Below are 14,505 nucleotides of genomic sequence, written 5' to 3' on the forward strand. Positions count from 1 at the left end.
CGATCCTGTGTGTATTAGCAGTGTCATTATACAGCTGGGACTTGTAGTCCTACACATACAACATGCTGCTGAGTATCCTAGCACAGTGGTCCCCAACCTTTTTTACACCGAGGACCAGTTTTATGCAAGACAATTTTCCCATGGACCGAGTGGGAAGGTTCTGGGGCGGGGCTTATGTGGTAGGCGGAGCTTAGGGGTTGCTGTTTGGCGCTAACTGATTCACACGCATAACAAAACACAAGGTGCATCCCCCATTCGCAGTAGTTATTAACCCCTTCCAGCAGCCAGCCACCCACTCGCAGTAGTTATTAACCCCTTCCAGCAGCCAGCCACCCACTCGCAGTAGTTATTAACCCCTTCCAGCAGCCAGCCACCCACTCGCAGTAGTTATTAACCCCTTCCAGCAGCCAGCCACCCACTCGCAGTAGTTATTAACCCCTTCCAGCAGCCAGCCACCCACTCGCAGTAGTTATTAACCCCTTCCAGCAGCCAGCCACCCACTCGCAGTAGTTATTAACCCCTTCCAGCAGCCAGCCACCCACTCGCAGTAGTTATTAACCCCTTCCAGCAGCCAGCCACCCACTCGCAGTAGTTATTAACCCCTTCCAGCAGCCAGCCACCCACTCGCAGTAGTTATTAACCCCTTCCAGCAGCCAGCCACCCACTCGCAGTAGTTATTAACCCCTTCCAGCAGCCAGCCACCCACTCGCAGTAGTTATTAACCCCTTCCAGCAGCCAGCCACCCACTCGCAGTAGTTATTAACCCCTTCCAGCAGCCAGCCACCCACTCGCAGTAGTTATTAACCCCTTCCAGCAGCCAGCCACCCACTCGCAGTAGTTATTAACCCCTTCCAGCAGCCAGCCACCCACTCGCAGTAGTTATTAACCCCTTCCAGCAGCCAGCCACCCACTCGCAGTAGTTATTAACCCCTTCCAGCAGCCAGCCACCCACTCGCAGTAGTTATTAACCCCTTCCAGCAGCCAGCCACCCACTCGCAGTAGTTATTAACCCCTTCCAGCAGCCAGCCACCCACTCGCAGTAGTTATTAACCCCTTCCAGCAGCCAGCCACCCACTCGCAGTAGTTATTAACCCCTTCCAGCAGCCAGCCACCCACTCGCAGTAGTTATTAACCCCTTCCAGCAGCCAGCCACCCACTCGCAGTAGTTATTAACCCCTTCCAGCAGCCAGCCACCCACTCGCAGTAGTTATTAACCCCTTCCAGCAGCCAGCCACCCACTCGCAGTAGTTATTAACCCCTTCCAGCAGCCAGCCACCCACTCGCAGTAGTTATTAACCCCTTCCAGCAGCCAGCCACCCACTCGCAGTAGTTATTAACCCCTTCCAGCAGCCAGCCACCCACTCGCAGTAGTTATTAACCCCTTCCAGCAGCCAGCCACCCACTCGCAGTAGTTATTAACCCCTTCCAGCAGCCAGCCACCCACTCGCAGTAGTTATTAACCCCTTCCAGCAGCCAGTCCCCCCTTCGCAGTAGTTATTAACCCCTTCCAGCAGCCAGTCCCCCCTTCGCAGTAGTTATTAACCCCTTCCAGCAGCCAGTCCCCCCTTCGCAGTAGTTATTAACCCCTTCCAGCAGCCAGTCCCCCCTTCGCAGTAGTTATTAACCCCTTCCAGCAGCCAGTCCCCCCTTCGCAGTAGTTATTCCCCCCTTTCATCAGCAGTCCCCCCTTCGCAGTAGTTATTCCCCCCTTTCATCAGCAGTCCCCCCTTCACAGTAGTTATTCCCCCCTTTCATCAGCAGTCCCCCCTTCACAGTAGTTATTCCCCCCTTTCATCAGCAGTCCCCCCTTCACAGTAGTTATTCCCCCCTTTCATCAGCAGTCCCCCCTTCACAGTAGTTATTCCCCCCTTTCATCAGCAGTCCCCTTTTCACAGTAGTTATTCCCCCCTTTCATCAGCCGTCCCCTTTTCATAGTAGTTATTCCCCCCTTTCATCAGCAGCCCCCCCTTCACAGTAATTATTCCCCCCTTTCATCAGCAGTCCCCCCTTCACAGTAGTTATTCCCCCCTTTCATCAGCAGTCCCCCCTTCACAGTAGTTATTCCCCCCTTTCATCAGCAGTCCCCCCTTTCATCAGCAGTCCCCCCTTTCATCAGCAGTCCCCCCTTTCATCAGCAGTCCCCCCTTCACTGTAGCTATTCTGCTCTTTCAGCACAGTAACCCTTCACAGATGACCAGACAGTAGGAGTACCTCGGACGGACCTGCGCATTCCGCGCACTAGCGCTCCTCAGAGTCTGTTACTGCGCCTGCACAAACCAGAATTGACTGGCGGACGCGATGCCGGCAGCACTGGACATGCGAGTGTGACGTCATGTAATCCGGATGTGACAGGGAGACCTTCTAAGTGATACTTAAAGAGCCCGTACCCGCCAATAACCGCAAAAAAGGAGGACTTCTGTCCGTCCGCCCTGGCCTTGCGCCAGACGGAGGACCAGGAGTCTAAAAACCGGAAGTCTGGCCACCCTAATTGCCGCGGCCCAGCAAACAATCTTCCAGGGCCCGATCCTCTATTGCGGACCCATTGAAATGAATGGTTCCTTATACAGAATCAAAATCCGGCCTGTATACGGAACGCAAAAAACTTTCATGTGCATGAGCCCTAAGGCTCACAAAGTGGCTTCATAACTGAACTGGTCCTTAAAGTGGGTTCTGGAAATTAAGACATATGGGGAATGCTAAGTAATAAATTAATAAATATTTGATGAGATATCACTTTCTGTTTTAAAAGCAGAGAAATTTTAATTTTGAAAATTGTGAATTTTTTTCAAATTTTTGGTAAATTTGGTATTTTTTCATAAATATAGGTGAAATATATCGACTCAAATTTACAACTGTCATGACGTACGATATGTGACGAGAAAACAATCTCAGAATGGCCTGCATAAGGCTAGGTCTACACGACGACATTTGTCGCGTGACATTTTGTTGCACTAATGTCGCGCAACAATTTTTATAATGGCAGTCTATGGTGTCGCACTGCAACATGCTGCGACTGCGACGCAACAGTCGCAGAAAATCCATTCGAGATGGATTTTTCTGCGACTGTTGCGTCGCAGTCGCAGCATGTTGCATGTTGCAGTACGACACTATAGACTGCCATTATAAAAATTGTTGCGCGACATTGGTGCAACAAAATGTTGCGCTACAAATGTTGCAGTGTAGTTGCGCGACTTATTGTCGCGCGACAAATGTCGTCGTGTAGACCTAGCCTAAGGCTACTTTCACACTTGCGTTCGAAGCGGATCCGTCTGGTGTCTGCACAGACGAATCCACTCCTATAATGCAAACGATGGTATCCGTTCAGAACGGATCCGTCTGCATTATATTTCAGAAAAAAATCTAAGTGTGAAAGTTAGTCAGACGGATCCGTCCAGACTTTGCATTGAAAGTCAATGGGGGACGGATCCGTTTGAAATTGCACCATATTGTGTCAACTTGAAACAGATCCGTCCCCATTGACTTACATTGTAAGTCTGGACGGATCCGTTTGGCTCCGCACGGCCAGGCGGACACCCGAACGCTGCAAGCTGCGTTCGGGTGTCCGCCTGCTGAGCGGAACGGAGGCCAAGCGGAGCCAAACTGATGCATTCTGAGCGGATCCGCATCCACTCAGAATGCATTGCGGCTCTACGGATGCGTTCGGGGCCGCTTGTGAGAGCCTTCAAACGGAGCTCACAAGCGGAACCCCGAACGCAAGTGTAAAAGTAGCCTAAGTAAAAGCGTTCCAAAGTTATTACCACATAAAGTGACACATGTCAGATTAAAAAAAAAAATGGCCTAGGCAGGAAGGTGAAAACTGGCCTGGGGTAGAAGGGGTTAATAACTGGAAAACAAAATAAGGCTACTTTCACACTAGCGTTTTGGCTTTTATGTTTGTGATATCCGTTCAGGGATCTCACAAGCGGTCCAAAACAGATCAGTTTTTCACTAATGCATTCTGAATGGAAAAAGGATCTGCTCAGAATGCATCAGTTTGCCTCCATTCCGTTTTGGAGGCGGACACAATGTAAGTCAATAGTGACGGATCAGTTTTCTCTGACACAATAGAAAACGGATCCGTCCCCCATTGACTTTCAATGGTGTTCATGACGGATCCGTCATGGCTATAGAAGACATAATACAACCGGATCCGTTCATGACAGATGCATGCGGTTGTATTATCACAACAGAAGCATTTTTGCAGATCCATGACGGATCCGCAAAAAATGCTAGTGTGAAAGTAGCCTAAGCTTTAACGGCTATTCCCATCTCAGACATTGGGTGGTGTATCCTAGCAATATGCCCCCAATGTCTGAGATGGGAAAAATCTTTTAAAGGTCTTTTCTGAGTCTCTGGATAGGTCCTCAGGATCTGATCGTGGGGGTCTGACACCCTCGCTGTTCAGCTCTTGAGCGCCCCGGCCTTCTCACAGCTTTTCATAGGCCACCGATAACACGCTCATCGGTCATATGGCCTAGGAGCAGCTCAGCCCTATTGAATGGAGCTGAGCTGCCACACCAAGCAGAGCTGCTATACTGTACGGCGCTGTGCTTGGCATGCTCCGAGAAGGGAGAGGCGTGCCAGACCCCCATCGATCAAATACCAGAGGATAGCTCATTATTATTAATATCCTGGAAAACCCTTTTAATAATTTTAAGATATCTATGAATTTGTCCACAGAAAATGTCCTAGAAATGCTGGGAATAAGGCTCCATTGAGATGTCCCTAACGCGTTTTGCGGATCCGCAAAACACGGACAGTGGCAATGTGCGTTCCGCATTTTGCGGACCGCACATTGCCAGCACTAATAGAATATGCAATTGCGGACAAGAATAGGACAGGTTCTATTTTTTTCGGGAACGGAATTGCGGACCCGGGCAATTCCCTATCCGGGCAGCACATTGTGCTGCCCCATAGAAATGAATGGGTCCGCAATTCCAATCCGCAAAATGCGGAACGAAATTGCGGACATGTGAATGGACCCTAAGGCCTCATGCACACGACCATTGAGTGTTTTGCAGTCCGCAAATTGCGGATCTGCAAAACACGGATGGAGTCTGTGTGCGTTCCACAATTTGCGGACCGGCACGGACAGCCATGGATAAACTGCCTATTCTTGTCCGCAAAACGCAGACAATAATAGGAGGAGGTTTTGTTTTTTTTTTGCGGACCACAGAACGGAGCAACGGATGCGGACAGCACACGGAGTGCTGTCCACATCTTTTGCAGCCCCATTGAAGTGAATGAGTCCGCATCCGAGCAGCCAAAACTGCGGCTCGGATGCGGACCAAAACAACGGCTGTGTGCATGAGGCCTCCTTCTCATTGCATTGGTGGCAGTGGCAGTTCCGATGGAGCCCCAGCAGTGTAAGCCTGGGGCACCGATCGGTTACCATGTTAGCCAGGACGCTACTGAAGCCCTGGCTGCCATAGTCTGCTCCCTGCTGTTGTGTGAACAGAGCACAGGGCAGCAGGGACAGTGTGAAGTCCTATTCACCCTGAACCCTTGTCAGGGTGAATAGGACAAGGGTTCTAGTCCCTAAGGGGGCTAATAGTCCTGAACCAGTTGGGAGAGGTAATTGTCTTTGGTTATTGCCACGAACCTGTTTCCCTTATGAGATATACAGGTTTCAGTTTCCCAGTCTATATCTGGGTAGTTGAACTCCCCCATAATAACCACCTCATCATGATTTGCCGTCTCGTCCATCTCATTTAGTAGTAGATTTTCTGTGGTATATTAGGTGGTTTATAATAAACTCCTATTAGTAATTTATTATTGTTTTTGCCTCCATGTATTTCTACCCACAAATAAAAAATAAATAAAATAAAACACACATACTTACCTTCATGGCACTTTCAGCGATGAGATGCAGGCCTCTTCCGGCCTGTGTCCTGCGTTGTGTGCTGCCTGGCTCAGGCGGCGAGATGATAATGACGTCATGTCACCCCCTGCGCCGGCCTCTGATAGGCAACAGGCACAAGGCCTGAAGCCTATTAGAAGGGACGGGGCAGGGAGACGACGCTCCCGTGCCCTGCTGCAACCTTCAGCTTATGAACTTTATGGCGGCCATTTTGGCGCATAACAGGTAGTATTTAGTGTTAGGACCCGTCTAACAGAGATCGCCTTGACGTTCGGCAGACGGGCTCAGATGGTTTTGTACAAAATGCATTGGCCAAGCATCTCACTTTATAAAGAAGCGTAGCATTAGCACTATAATAATTTTTGTGACTATGGCATTGTTGTACTTTATCTGATTTGCAGGGTGCTGCTGCATTCCTCTTTTTTTTTTTGCTGTCCTGAGGACGGCGATACAGCTGAATATAGAGAGGTGAGCGTTTCCACAACTAAAGCGCTCATCTCCCGCTGCCACTTAGATCCAGGGCCATGCCACGTGAGGTGATCGCCTAACCTCGCCTAATTGGCGGTGCAGCCCTGGTCACAAGCTTAGGGCAAGGACCTCAAAGGTAGTGTTTTCCAAAATACTACCTGTACCACGAGCCACACAAGAAAGGCAGCGGCAGATTAGGGAGGTGAACAAGTGGCTCAAGAACTGGTGTAGGAAGGAGTGGTTTGGGTTCCTGAAGAAGTGGGCCGACTTCTGTCAGCTACAGGCTCTATCGTAGGGATGGGCTGCACCTAAACAGGGAAGGTGCAGCTGTTTTGGGGGAGAATATGGCTAGAAGGTTGGAGGAGTATTTAAACTAGGGACTGGGGGAGAGGATAATTACATTATAGGAAGGTAAGATAGTGCAGACAGAGACCTGAGTCACGGTAATGGAACTGGGGGAGGAGTGGCAGGAGGAACTACAACAGTTTATAAGGAGATGAGTAGGCGCTGGGTCTCACAGGCAGGCAATGCATTACAATACAGGTTGTATTATAATGCATTGCAGAGGGGATCAGACTCCAGAAGTTCAAGTCCCAGAGTGGGGCAAAAATAAAAAGGTTTAAATATTTTTTTTTTTTTAAAGGCATTTTTAATAATAAAAAAAATAAAGTTTCAAGTAAAAAATAAAAGAAAAAAGATTCCCGAAATAAAACACATAAAATTGTAAAAAACAAAACAAAAAAACAGACATATTGGGTATTGCCGCATCCGTAATGACTGGCTCTACAAAAATATCACATGATCCACCTCCTCACCTGAACGCTGTAGAGAAAAAATATAATAAAAACTCTGCTAAAACAATCATTTTTTGGTCACCTTACATCACAAAAAGTGCAACACCAAGCGATTAAAAGGTGTATGCCCCCCAATAGTACCAAACAGCCACCTCATTCCGCAAAAAATGAGCCCCTACATAAAACAATAGGGCAAAAAATAAAAACTATGGCTCTCAGAAACTGGAGACACTAAAACATGATTTTTTTTTGTTTCAAAAATGCTTTTATTGTGTTAAAAGTAAAAAAAAAAGTAGACATATTAGATATTGCCATGTCCGTAACAACCAGGTCTATTAAATTATGACATGACCTAACTGCTTCAGGTGAACACTGTAAAAAACTAAATAAAATAAAAACTGTTAAAAAAATGCCATTTTTGGTCACCTTACATCACAAAAAGTGTAATACTAAGCGATTAAAAAGTCATACACACCCCAAAATTGTACAAAACAGTCATCTCATCCCGCAAAAAAATGAGACCCTAGCTATGACAATAGCCAAAAAATAATAATATGGCTCTCAGAATATGGAGACACTAAAACATTATTTTTCTTTGTTTCAAAAATGCTGTTATTGTGTAAAACTTAAATAAATAAAAAAAGTTGACATATTAGGTATCGCCGGATCCGTAATATCCTGCTGTATAAAAACATCACATGACCTAACCCCTCAGGTAAAAACCGTAAAAAAATATAAAATAAATAAAAACGGCGTAAGAAAAAAGCAATTTTTTGCTACATTACATCACAAAAAGTGTAATAAGAGATCAAAAAGTCATATGCACCCTAAAATAGTACCAATCAAACAGTCATCTCATCCCGAAAAAAAAATGAGCCCCTACATAAGGCTACTTTCACATTAGGGTCGTATCAGTGCACAAATATGGGGCAATAATGTATACTGCTCGCGCTATGGCCAGATCCCCAAGATCCACAAGAACCTAGAAGCACCCCCGGGGTCGCCCGATAGTCTCGGGTATCCAGTCTATATCATGCAATTTATCCAAATATATTGACCAATGGCTCCAGCCCTATGTTAAGCAGGTGCCATCATATATTTGTGATACCAGTGACATCATTAAAACTTTGGAAAATGTCAACTGGATAGACGGGTGGATCTTGGGGACATTGGATGTCGGATCCCTCTACACGGTTATTGAACATACCAGGGGGATACAGGCAATATATGAACAATTGTCGGGAGATGCCGGGCTCCCTGCGGAACAATTGGAGTTCCTGTTAGAGGGAGTGAGATACATCTTGACTCACAACTATTTCTCTTTTGAGCAGGAATTCTATTTGCAGTGTACCGGTACCGCCATGGGTACCAGATTCGCCCCCAGCTATGCCAACCTTTTTTTGGCCCAATGGGAGAAAGAGATCATCTTGCCCAGGCTGGGGTCGGATCTGGTACTATGGCGGCGGTACATTGATGATATTCTATTTATCTGGAAGGATACAGCTGAATCTCTGGATTCATTCCTTACTGATATTAACAAAAATGATAAGAACCTTGTATTCAGTCCAATTATCAGTAAGGAAAAGGTTGAATTTTTGGATTTAGAGATATGGATTAAGGATGATCAGCTACAATGTAACACATTTTTCAAGCCAGTGGCCAAAAATAGCTTCATCAGATTTGCTAGCTGCCACCTGCCGCGGTGGCTTAGCAATATACCAACCAGTCAGTTTCGCAGGCTGAAGCGAAACTGTACGGTTGATAGCAAGTTCGATGAAGAGGCCGCTGTCTTGAAACAACAACTGCTGGAAAGAGATTATCCAGTCCAGATTATAGACAAATCTTTGGAGAAAGTAAAAAAGATGGAAAGAAAGAGCTTCTTTGAGATAGGTCTACCACAATCACAAGATGCCACATTGAGGATCATCCTTCCATTTAGCTCCCAATATAGAGTGATGGAAAGGAGTATTCGAAAGCATTGGGGACATCTGCTAAATGATAAGGTAATTGGGCCTCTTTTGACTGATGTACCAAAAATAACATACACGAGGGCAAACAATTTAGCAGGAAAAATAGCCCCAACGGTGAAAGTCAAAAAGGACAGTCAACAACAACAAAAAAGCAATTGGTTAACTACCAATGGGTTTTTCAAATTGTAAAACTACAAGTTTCCCCAAAAAAACAACTACGGTAGCATCGACAGTAAATTCTTTTAGTTTAGAAATAAAAGAATGTTTAACCTGTGACTCTACTGATGTCATATACCTACTGGAATGTGGGTGTAGGAAACAATACATAGGCCGGACAAAAAGGACTCTCAAAAAAAGAGTAGCGGAACATATGGCAAATATAAAGAAAGGTCTGGAAACACACTCCCTATCGAAACATTTTAAAATACAACACAATTGTGACCCAACAAGTTTGAAATTTATCGCAATAGAAAAGGTCAAAAAAATGTGGAGAGGGGGTAACCATATTGCACATATGTCGAGACAAGAGTCCCGCAGAATTTTTGAGTATGATACCATTATCCCTAGGGGCCTCAACGCCGAGATGGAGGTGTTCGGGTTTTTGTGATCATTGGGGGGCTGTCCGGTGGGGATGGGATATAGTAGTTTTGTCAACTAATGACACTGTGATTTCCCCTCCCTGCTGGACGGCTCCTCCCAGATACCACAATTAAACCCTAGGAATGATGGCGCTCCGATGAATATGATAAAAAGACAAAAAAGACCAAAAATTCCAAAACCGCATAAAAAATATATGATATGTTGATGCGTTTTTGGTCCATTTCCCTCTGGAGGGTTCACCTTGCCCTATAGCACAAAAAAATATAAAAACCGCATGCAAGACGCAATTCACACAGATGCGGTTTTGATGCGTTTTTTTGTTTTTTTTCTAGAATCATGCTCTGACCTTGCAGTCTACTCCAAGCATTCTTTTGAATTGTTTTTAAATATATGGGAAGTAATATTCATGTAGTATTTGCTTTTAAGGATGTTTTAATCTTATATGATAATATGAAGCTAAATAGCAACCGAATCCACTCCACATTTTGGAATAAGCACCAAAAAAGTTAATTGTGGGTGGAACAACACCATTTATAAGGAGTGAGAATCCACTCACTCGGTGGCCACTGAGGAAGGGGCGTTAGACCCTGAAACGCGTCTGGCATTACAGAGTGAGCGTGGATTCAAAGAGAAGAACAAAGAACCTACATACTGGATCCAAGTATATGATATTTACCTTGAGAACCGGAGCTACAGTCGCACAGGAGTGACGTTATCCAAGCGCACAGGAGTGACGTTACCTAAGCGTCCGTCGGGAGTTACAGCCGCACAGCAGTGACGTCATCTTAAGCGTCCGTCCGGAACCCCAGACGACCAGGCCACGTGGGGCGCCACGCTCGGCCGTGTACATCAACGTTGCGGTCAGGCGCAAGGAGGGGTGAGACCGGGATAATACAAGCGGCAAGACTCTGTAAGTAATTTGAAGACTATAACGCTACGTGCATTGCCTGTGTATGCCGGACATTGGTATATCATTACCATTATTACCAACATTGCTCCATTGGATCTGGCCATAGCGCGAGCAGTATACATTATTGCCCCATATTTGTGCACTGATACGGCATAAATAAGATCATTACTCTGGACGTTTTTGGTCACAGCACCACCATTTCAATTGGGACATTGTATTCAGCACAGCGATACTGCACCTGCAGCAGCGGCATACTTTATATAGGTTGCTATATATTTGATGTATTTATGTATTTTATGTATTTTATGTATTTTAGGGGTTTGTTTTTAGAGTATTAATTATACTTATAATAAAACATCATTTAACTATCTATCTAGTGTTTCCCATTTGAGTGTGCCCTCTCATCTCTCTATACGTTCCAATAATCCTTCCAGGTCCTGAGGGTAGGACCGGAGGGTGAGCACCTATCCATACGGGACAGGGGTGAGCCGCTGTATTGTATATACTACTTTCACATTAGATTGACGGATGCATGCGGTTGTATTATTGTAACGAAAGCGTTTTTGCAAATCCATGACAGATTTTTACAAGCCATTATAACTAGAGATGAGCGAATTTCATTTACTGGTGAAAGGTGAATTGCGTTAGGCCTCTTTCACACGGGCGTTGCGGGAAAAGGTGCGGGTGCGTTGCAGGAACATGCACAATTTTTCCGCGTGAGTGCAAAACATTGGAATGCGTTTTGCACTCGCGTGAGAAAAATCGTGCATGTTTGGTACCCAAACCCGAACTTCTTCACATAAGTTCAGGCTTGGGATCGGTGTTCTGTAGATTGCTATTATTTTCCCTTATAACCTTGTTATAAGGGAAAATAATAAATTCTGAATACAGAATGCATAGTAAAATAGGGGTGGAGGGGTTAAAAAAATAAAAAAGAATTAAACTCACCTTAATCCACTTGCTCGCGCAGCCCGGCATCTCTTCTGTCTTCTTTTTTGCTGTGTGCAGGAAAAGGACCTGTGGTGACGTCACTCTGGTCATCACATGGTCCATCACATGATCCATCACCATGGTAAAAGATCATGTGACGGACCATGTGATGACCGGAGTGACGTCACCACAGGTCCTTTTCCTGCACACAGCAAAAAAGAAGACAGAAGAGATGCCGGGCTGCGCGAGCAAGTGGATTAAGGCGAGTTTAATTATTTTTAACCCCTCCAGCCCTATTTTACTAGGCATCCTGTATTCTGAATGCTATTATTTTCCCTTATAACCATGTTATAAGGGAAAATAATAATGATCGGGTCCCCATCCCGATCGTCACCTAGCAACCGTGCGTGAAAATCGCACCGCATCCGCACTTGCTTGCGATTTTTACGCAAACCCATTCATTTCTATGGGGCCTGCGTTACGTGAAAAACGCACAAAGAGGAGCATGCTGCGATTTTCACGCAACGCACAAGTGATGCGTGAAAATCACCGCTCGTGTGCACAGCCCCATAGAAATGAATGGGTCCGGATTCAGTGCGGGTGCAATGCGTTCAACTCACACATCGCATCCGCGCGGAATACTCGCCCGTGTGAAAGGGGCCTTATGGATACCGTTACCACGGACCATAGCGCACTTGTATGACAGAATGCCTTTAGAGGCATTCCATCATGATAGAAGTGTATGGGCTCAATAACAGAGCCGTCCCGTTTCCGTTATGCAGGGGAGGACTTTGTTGCACCACTGTCTTGTGATTTTCGGTGCCGCCTCCCATTGGAAGCAGACACCACGCAGCCACTGCTGGAACTTTTCCGTGGCAACCGCTTAGTTTTAAAGATGCGCCAAATTTTACAATGGGGAGATTTATCTTGAAATCCCCGAGTCAAGAGAGTATGTGCTCACAAATAAAGCGAATCCCCTACCCCAGCCCCTGAATGGAGTCCTTTCTGTCTGTTTCCAGGCATAACCATTATTCCATTTGTCATGGTGGACGTCCGGACCCCTGTGACACCCCCACCACCCAAGGGGACAAGATGACGTAATAAAGCCCATGCAACTAAATATTGGCACAGGGGCATCTACAAAAGTCACAAAACAGCAACTTGCTACTTTTTTCACTCCAAAAACTGATGTCAAAATGTTTTTTTTGCCATTTGGGCTAATGGCAGAGCGGGCCTGGCATCATGATCTTCTGACAGATCTGCTTGGGGGCCAACCCATGTGGGAGCTGGGGGCACTGACTTCTGGAATACCTCCTCGCCCTGTTACATCCAGTCCCACGTCATATCCCAGCCCTGGCAGCAGATACTCCCCGGGATACAGCGGGGACTGAGTCTAGGGCACAGCAAAACAAAGGCCGCCAGCGTGCAGTCGTCACTCACCGCTAGCAGCTCGCCACGCGTCTCTCCCAGGCTCCACAGTGGATGTGCTTTATTAAGAGATCCGGGATTCCCATAAATGATCGCCCTAGTAATAGCCAGATGGAGGCTGTCGGCGACAATCGAGGACTAACGGCACCGAAAGAAGGGCGGGGCCGGGGAGGATGGAGAGAGACGAGACCATTGACGGCGCATGCGCGGTAATCCGCTACATTCACTGCAACGTTTTCCCAGGAGGAGGGTGTGTTTATGGTCCTGTGGCTGTCACCTCCACTATGTGCGGCGCATCACTGCTCCGAACTTACTGTATCTTGGGGGGAGGGGCGTGGTTTAACATTGGGGGGTGTTTTTTACACCAATGGTTTGAACATATTTTGAGTTTTTTTTTTTATAAAACATTTATTTCTTGTTAAAGGGGTTATCCAATGGGGGCACATGCCCCCATTGTCTGATAGGTGCGGGTCCCACCTCTGGGACCCGCACCTACAAGGTGAACGGAGCTGGGGAGAGTTGTGGCTGGAGGACCCCGGATAACCTGGGGTCCGTCCCCGCCTGGGCCCCACAGCAAATTTTTGTATGGGTCTCCCCAGCCCCCTGCCCAATTTTTTATATACTATTTTTACCCCCACCTGTCCTTTTTATTTTTGATAAAAATCTTTTTTATTTATATGCAAATTACCTTCCTAACGTGGCCAAAGGGCTGTCCCTCCGGCCGTTTGTGCCCAGCTGCGTCTTTTTTTCTAAGTGTGCCAGAGTCTCGCACATGCGCCGATGTTACTCACGTGCGGGCCCGCGCGGTGTCCTGGCAGCAGCCTCAAGTAATGTAATCGCGCATGCGCCAGAAAGCGGAGAAAGCTGGCGCATGCGTGATTACACTACTTGAGGCTGCTGCCAGGACACCGCATGCGCCCGGACGTGAGTAACATCAGCGCATGCGCGAGACTACGGCGCACTTAGAAAAAAAAAAAGACGAGGACAGCAGTGAATAATTAACAGCGGGGCGGTGGTGGGCTTGGCGATAATGGGCGCGGCTGGGCACAAACGGCGGGAGGGACAACCTCTTGGGCACGTTCGGAAGGTAATTTGCATATAAATAAAAAGATTAAACTTGACTGACACGCCGTCGGGCGCCGGGCCCCTTGTCAGCCTGGGCCCCGAAGCAGCCGCTTCCCCGTTAGTTACGCCACTGTCCCCGCCTCTGCCATTGAAGTGAATGGGAGCGCATGCGCGGCCACCTCTCCCATTCATTTCTATGGGGCCGACGGAAATAGCCGAGCCAGCGTTCGGCTATTTTCGGCGGCTCCATAGAAATGAATGGAGGGTGGCTACGCATGCGCAGTGCGCCCTCCTCCACTTTCTCCGCTCTCCTTGTAGGTGCGGGTCCCAGCGCCGGGATTTTACTACATCATAGTAGGCCTGATTTTACTACCCTAGTAGGCCTGAAGCCTATAGCGGTGATTGGGAGCAGGGAACTATGTGCTCCCGTGCCCCACCGTAGTTTGTGGGCGTTTGGGTCGGCGTTGAGCCCCCCAGCAA

General features: G+C 47.0%; 1 protein-coding gene across 2 annotated transcripts in view; it reads right to left on the minus strand.

Annotated features, from left to right (window-relative positions):
- CEP170 (centrosomal protein 170) overlaps positions 1–13,136 on the minus strand; it is a 285,415-nt gene extending 272,279 nt beyond the window's left edge. For both annotated transcript variants that reach the window (XM_040429409.1, XM_040429408.1), the window contains exon 1: positions 12,973–13,136. The gene's annotated coding sequence lies outside the window, so the exon portion shown is untranslated. The remainder of the gene's footprint in view (positions 1–12,972) is intronic.
- Positions 13,137–14,505: the final 1,369 nt, after the last annotated feature.

This window comes from Bufo bufo, chromosome 4 (assembly GCF_905171765.1).
Source record: "Bufo bufo chromosome 4, aBufBuf1.1, whole genome shotgun sequence".
Lineage (NCBI taxonomy): Eukaryota > Metazoa > Chordata > Amphibia > Anura > Bufonidae > Bufo > Bufo bufo.